This window comes from Pollicipes pollicipes, unplaced genomic scaffold (assembly GCF_011947565.3).
Source record: "Pollicipes pollicipes isolate AB1234 unplaced genomic scaffold, Ppol_2.1 Scaffold_4219;HRSCAF=4965_pilon_pilon_pilon, whole genome shotgun sequence".
NCBI lineage: Eukaryota > Metazoa > Arthropoda > Thecostraca > Pollicipedomorpha > Pollicipedidae > Pollicipes > Pollicipes pollicipes.
In genome coordinates, this window is record NW_023596448.1 from 7,592,793 (window position 1) to 7,600,046 (window position 7,254).

Sequence of the window (7,254 nt, forward strand, 5' to 3'; positions counted from 1 at the left end):
CATTTTACGTTGCCAGACGTAGGGCCAATGTTGCCATCTCAACTCCAGCCTCGGACAGTTTAGATCTAGCATTGCTCTTAACAAGGCCAATAATCCTGCATATCCTGGAAACAATAATTGCTTTCAGCTCTTCAACATGTACGTGCAAATGTGTCGTCTGACGTTGCGGTAAAAGCATATGTAATCAGGCTAAATTGCCAATGCAGTTGTCATGTAGCGGTGAGCTAAGGCCCGTACAAGATGACCTTTGCACCACAAAAACGTGCGTTGTTGAACGGATCTCTTTCAAGGAGGAAGTACCCACCTTGGCTGGGCCATGGGACTTGAAAAGAATACAAGTCAACATCCCTGATGAATGATCGCGGAGAAAATGTCCTTTATTTGAAGTTGAATACCAGCACGGCGAGATGTCATGTAAACCCGGTTTAGGCCAGAAATTTGTACATTTTCGATGATGTGAACAAACGACTCCGAAAAATGGAATATGCAGTGGAGATCTTGTGAGAATGTTTCAAATTTCTATACATACTCGCAGCAAGCCAATGCGATGGGCATTGCCTGAAGATCAAGATCAAGACGCATCCTCGCACTGTCTCACTTGTACTCGAATGGGACCGCATGCTCACCCGTGACCTATGAGAAGTTCCGCGGACCGTGATGGGATAACCTGCGCGGGGACATCTCTGTTCGCCAAACTTCGAATCTCCGGGCCATGGATTTCGTAACTCGCAGGACCCCAAGGCAAGGTGTGTCACGTGCACGCAGCTCCCACTGGCGATGAATACCTCTTAACCTTAATGTGTGTGTAGGCAGCCTGGCAAGTGAGATGATCGTGAAGCCTGGAGCATGCAGCTTTTAAGGATGCCAGCTGAGAGGCTGTGATGGTAGAGGGGTACCTCTCAACACGAGCGTCCCGTACACCCGAGGTTGAAGCTATTGGACCCTGAACCAATTTAGATGATGCTTTAAATTAATAAACCAAATACGTCGCTGGCATTGTGAGCAGTTTGGTGAATGTGCATAGTGTTCATCTGCAAATACCATGACCGGCTACACAAGTGCAAACTTGTGTAAAATTGGCAAAATTTATCTGGGCCTATGTTTATCTTTATCTAGGCAAAATAACCAAAAACCCCGCCTGCCAGTCTGGGACTCCTTTATCAGCCCGTGACAGGAGCGGCAGCCGACTGTTCTTCGCCAGCTGGCACAACCAGAAAAAGCCCACCATCGGCTTTTTCGCTGGCCCACCACTGGGGCCGCCCGTCAGCCAAAACAGCTGGGCCGCTCTGATGTGGCGTGCGTCGCTTACTCCGAGCGACAGCGTCCACCTCCCTCGCACGGCGCGCCCAGCCAGCCGTGAAAACGCTTGGACGGCCGCCGACGGCGCTGGCCTGGTCGCCGACAGTCAGAGGCGAAAATTTGAATAATTGCCCGCGGCGCCGCCGACCACAACGCAGGGCCGGCGCATGGCGCGCGGATTAATCATCGACGGCGGCGCATCGATTCGCCGCGGTCGTTAGCGATCCTGGTGGTGCTAACTGGATGCCGACACACTCGGTTGAGCACTAACAGCTGTGGCAAACGGCCAATTTGAATAAGGAGGAAGCTGACTGGGCAGCATGCTCTGGAAAGAACGAGAGCGTCGCACGCACCAGCCGCCCGGAATTCGGCCGGCGAGGCAGCTCCATCGCTAACTAAAAACGCGTGGGCACCGCACGATTCAATCTTGGCCCACCAAGAAGCGCGGCTTTAGCTCCTTTGCGTTAATTTGTGTTTGATTTGGCAAGAGCGTTCAGCTCATTTTGTACAGAAACAAGATACTGGCAGCTGTTGCTTGTGTTGCACTAAATATATAATAGGACGAATCGATCTACAACGCATATCCTTGGCACCTCAAACATTTCAGATTACTACTGCTTGGAACGTCTCATGAAGTTGAACATGATTTCCATGCATGCCTCACATGCTGCCCATATGCTTACGACGCAGGCGGCATTTCGGCGCCGTCTGTGGGCGGGGTGGGGGGGGGGGATGGGTGGTGTCCGATATTGGTCAGTATGCCCCCGAGGCATCCCGCGGTCACGTCCGCCTGGCTGCCCGCCAATCATCGCCCATCTCATCATGAGGCGCATCTCTGACGGAACGCTCACCGCCGAAGCATTGCGTGTTCGCCCATACGGGATAGAGGCTGGAAATATCCCAGGGATACAGCTGCAAAATATTGCGCTATATATTCTATTAAGCACTGATGTTGAATATAACGGGCCGTTGTTCGTTAGTGCATCATGCTATTTCCAATTTACAATGCCACTACGCACCACACATTACGCGCCGATTTTTAGATGACAGCTTTGGATGCAAGATAAACCAATATTCGTCGTTTTCGAACTAAGTTCGTGTGATTACAACAAATGATGATGGTCGTAAGTCGAGCTGATACGTGGACGCTCCAGACGTGGACTGGCCGGCCTAGCCTCGAAGTCTTCACCCACACTCCCCTGGCCCATCCCAGTTTTCTCGCCCACGCTGTGTCTCCACGTGTCGCCCTCCAGCTGGGATCAATCGGTCCGATTTTAATTAAGATCTGCCTGAGGCGACCGGCTGGCGTCAGCTCATAATAATTCACGGGCCGGGGGTCGGACGCCCGCCGCGGGAATGATGGCGATTGGGTCCAGCCTGTCCACGTCCGCCGCCAGGTGGCGGACGCTGGGGAGGCAGACTGTACCGCAGGACCGACGTGGTGTGCGGAACAGCAGAGGGTCGTCCGCCGCGCAGGTGGAACGGAGTCTGCCGCGGTTTATGCTCCGCCGGCGTGCTTGAGCGCCGAAACGGAAGACAAGAAATGAGATTGAATTTCTGTTGAAATTGAAATCACCGATGCGGAAGAAATAGAAGACGAGGGGAAACAATTTATGCGTAAACAATGTTTCATCATTTACTTTATTTACCCCGGTGACTTGCAATTCGTTCCTATTTGCATCGACTCCTGCGAATATGGAGACATGGCCATTGCTCGGACCAGCACAGCGTTCGCATATGCTCAATTTTTGTGAAAATATGATACTGACCTTATCACCGCACTTGTCAACGTCTTGTCTGAATGTCTTGAATTTCTTGTCTCTGCACGGCTGTAATAATGCATGATATTCAATTCCGCTGACGTGCTCAGCACTTCACAGCACACGCTTGACCTGCAGTGAGCTCTCCCCGCCCCCTCCCCACCACTCTTACCGCCCCTGGCCGCGAGGCGTTCACAGCACACCTAATGCCGTCCGCAGGAAGCCGGCGTGGTGCCTACCGGCGTGCGGCAACAACAGTACCATCTAATATGACGTCAATTTACGAAGTTGTCGGATGCTCGATTGTGAGTCGCGTGGCGACCTTGGGGTGTTGTGATCGTGGTGAGCCGATATGGAGTCCATTGAGCGTCGCACAGGGCTTACAGCCAACCAGCGTTTGCCTTTTTTGCCTTTTCCGGCTGTTTTTATCTTTCCGTTTCTTTTCAGGGTGTGAATGCAGCGGGGAGTAGGACCTCTAGCTCCAAATGATGTTCACCTTCATGCACGGCTCTATCATTTCGCACCTTTCTAAGGGAACTGCAACGCTTGCAAAGACATTCCAGAACATCGCCTAGGAAGGGGCTAGCAAATGTAGTCAATAACCAAAGGGCTCAATAGTAAACAACTTTCCGTAAAACAACCGTCTCAGTGCATGATGTGATGCGAAATGCTTCAAGAGAGCTGATGCAAAAATATATAGTCTTTTCAGTGGGAACGGCAACCGCGATATCATAAAACCTTGATCCGAAAAATAACGCTAGATCATCACGCCTTAGATACATGCAAAATAGGCGCATTCCGAAAACAGTTTGCTAATGTCTGTGAGTGGCATCACCTGTCGATACAGCTCTTGGCAAAATATAGTTACTTTTGTTTGTATGGGTGGGAAGAGGTTCCACAACTGTCCATATGGTCGCCGCCTTCCTACAAGTGCGTCATGTCTGGCCGCGTCAGCAGCAAGCGTTGACGCTCCGCACCTGCCACAGGAATCGTTCGCTTAGGGGTAAATGTCCACTTTTCCCCTGTTTGCTGCTCATTTGCGCTACAAGACTGGGGGGACGCGCCAGCCTACTCAACACCAACCGCTGTACATGCGAATTTCCGCCTCCATTCGCCGCTGCTGAAGCTGGGTGGTTGTTTTTGTTCCGTCGTCCCTTCCGCCCGGGCTGCGGGCTTGTGAATGTGCCAGTGACCACCCCGAACAGAAAGCCGATAATTAGCGCGTGTTTGAAAACACACTGCCACCATCTGCTTCACAAAAATGAAGACAAATTGCTACCTGGTGTTATGTGCAACTTGAAAAGTTGCGGCAGTGTGCCAGCTGGCTGCAAACAGTTATTAATGGTTTGCAACATTCAATCTCATATTGCTGTGAGCCAGGGCGACGACGTTAACGTAACGAAAATAACATTGCCAATATTTCATCCCGGATGTATGGAGTAGTTTGAATAAAACACACTTACACCACTAAAAATATGCCGTTGGATTTCATCTTGTTCGCCTCTGTTAGGCACAGCTACGTTTAGCATGAACGTATGCTGCAGACCCTTGACGTCCTCACCGGTTTCGATGCCGGAATCCGTTCCAAGGACAGCCGTGCCTTCGTTGCACTGATCAGCGGCCAGCCGTGTTTGCGTTATACTGATCAGCGGCCGGCCGTGTTTGAGTTATACTGATAAGAGACAGCCGTGTTTACGTTATACTGACAGCCTCTTGCGGCATTCGGCATCACATGTACGCGTCTGGACGATAGCCACACGGCTACACCCTGCGCAAGACCGGCCTCCGACCGCCTCCGTTCCGAGCGCCAGACTCAGGTCTCCTGCCGCGCGCCCCGTCACAACACGTCGCCAGCCCCCCACCCCCACCCCCGCCCCGGGTGTCGTTCAGTGCCAGCGCACAGCCTGCTGAGCGGCGCCACACCTGGGCCGACGCGGCGTGGAGGGAGCGAGCCATCGCGGGTATTAAATTACAGCCCCGCCAGGGCGTGATTAGACTGGGGACGGTGTGTTTATCTATCCCGGCCCAATACCGCACTGTTGACCTGGGCTGCGGGGACGGACTGTACCGAGACGGCTTGGATCGACGAGCGGACAAAACGCCGTCGGGCGGGATGGGCAGCGGTGGATAAACGTAGAGGGGAGGCCCCTTGAACGGTGCAGATCTTTGAAGGCGAAAACAGGAGCATTCAGAGTCGGCTGCAGATTATAGATAGTCCCCGTGAGGATAAATGTAAAGAGGGAAAACACTGCACTGTTGACAATCTGAGACTGATGTACTACCCCTTCATTCACTTTACCGAGGTCGTGTGTGCAATTGTCCATGAAGAGAATGTTCCACATTTCAGGACAATGACAAAAGCATCAGATATGATAAAATATGTCATGCTTGTGTCGATGAAATGCAAGTCCACTTGATGCATGCTCGCTTTCAACTATTGGTATATCTTAAGTGACAAAGGCTGCACTAAACAGCGCAATTTCTCTGTTTAGTAAATATGCTCCTCAATATAATCTTGTTTGAATGTCATAACGCCTTGCAAAACATTGACTGAAAGCCATTTGACGGTCGCTATAGCTGGAGACCGAGCTCACGAACGCCACAGATGAACCACTCGACAATCATGTTTTTCTTGGCCTTGATCGCCGCATGGCTAACGGAATGACAGAAGTTGAATGACTTTATCATGGCGTGATGGATGCCTGGTAATATCTTAAAATGGCTGTTTTTAGTTAAAATCCCACACAAATACGGAACACTCCCTTTACTGGCGACCAGCTTCACATACTGGTTAGATCTTTAACATCTTATTCTCTTGTGAAAACTACAGAGAAGAACGTGAAGGCAAGTTTGAAACCATAATCAATTGATCCGTCATGCCAAAGTGTTTTGCGATTTGCTTCGAAGTAAAAGGGAAATGAAATGGGGGATAAAAAGGGAAATAAATTGGAGAGCAGTGCGTATGACCGAGGTAGTAGAAGGTCGACAGAACTTTTGGACATATCATATTTCCATTATTATGGCCTTGAACAGGTTAAGTTGCCTCTCGTTTAAATATTTTTATCGCATACAACATTGCCAAGCATTTTTGGCCAATTTGAAAACGGCGTAAGGTGTTGAGCCTTAATGGGTATATTACAACCTTGATGGTTTTTTATAGTTTCCAGCCTATCTTGCGCATTTGTAAATAATTAACGTCCATACTTTATAATGAAGGGTTGGGACTCTGCTATAAACATTGGCCATGATATTTAATAACTTATGGCAGCGCGGCACCATTTAAGCCCTCCTGAGAATAATAATGACGTAGCAGTTTGGCATGGAAGGCAGGAAGTGGAAAGAATTTCAACCTAAACTGCCGTTAAATTAATGACATCAATGTCATTATGTCTGCACCTTACACAAGCATGGGACGATAAAACCCCTTTAAACGGAAGTTTACGTGATTTACGAGCATTTCAACGTGATTTAAGCAGAGTTTTAACAATTCAAATGTCTCCGTGTAATTAACTGCAATTGGCAGGAAGCCGGTTTTGATTCACAGAGTTCTCGGCTGTTTGGACGACTGACGCGCGTTTTCTGCGGAAGTACGGGAAAGATACTCAGCTCCCCCATTCAAAACCCAAAATGAAATTAGCCGACGTAGCACCAATGGACATTCTAATGACATACAAATGTGGTGAAATTCAAAGTTCTCCTTTCTTGCGCTAGGACCCAGCTGAGCTGCAGGGAGACACTGCCTTTATTGCTGTATCCTGATGAAACTAAATGCTTTGGTCGTAGCTAAGAGCATGGTAAAAACAGTGCTTAATTTGTATCACCAATTATCCATGCTGCGGGCCTTGCAGAGCTGTACTTTTATTACTGTCTTGATATCGCACGTAGCTCTTACGCGATCATCAAGAGCTTCTAAAGTACCAAGCACGTCCGGGCTCCTTTTAGCTGATCCCGGTGCTGGAAGCAGTTGTAAGCATCGCCGCCCGACATTCTTCAACATCTGTTCGGTCTGCCCTTTCCTGACAGACCGTTCCACGTCCATGCGGCCCTGGCGTTAAACAATCACGTAATTAACGACGCCCTTAAAACCTGAATGCACGTGATTAAGACTATTCGTTGTACTGCCTAATGACAGTCCGCCACCGTTTATTATGTTTACGATGCAGCTTGGCAGAGCAGATTGCCTCATACAACTGCG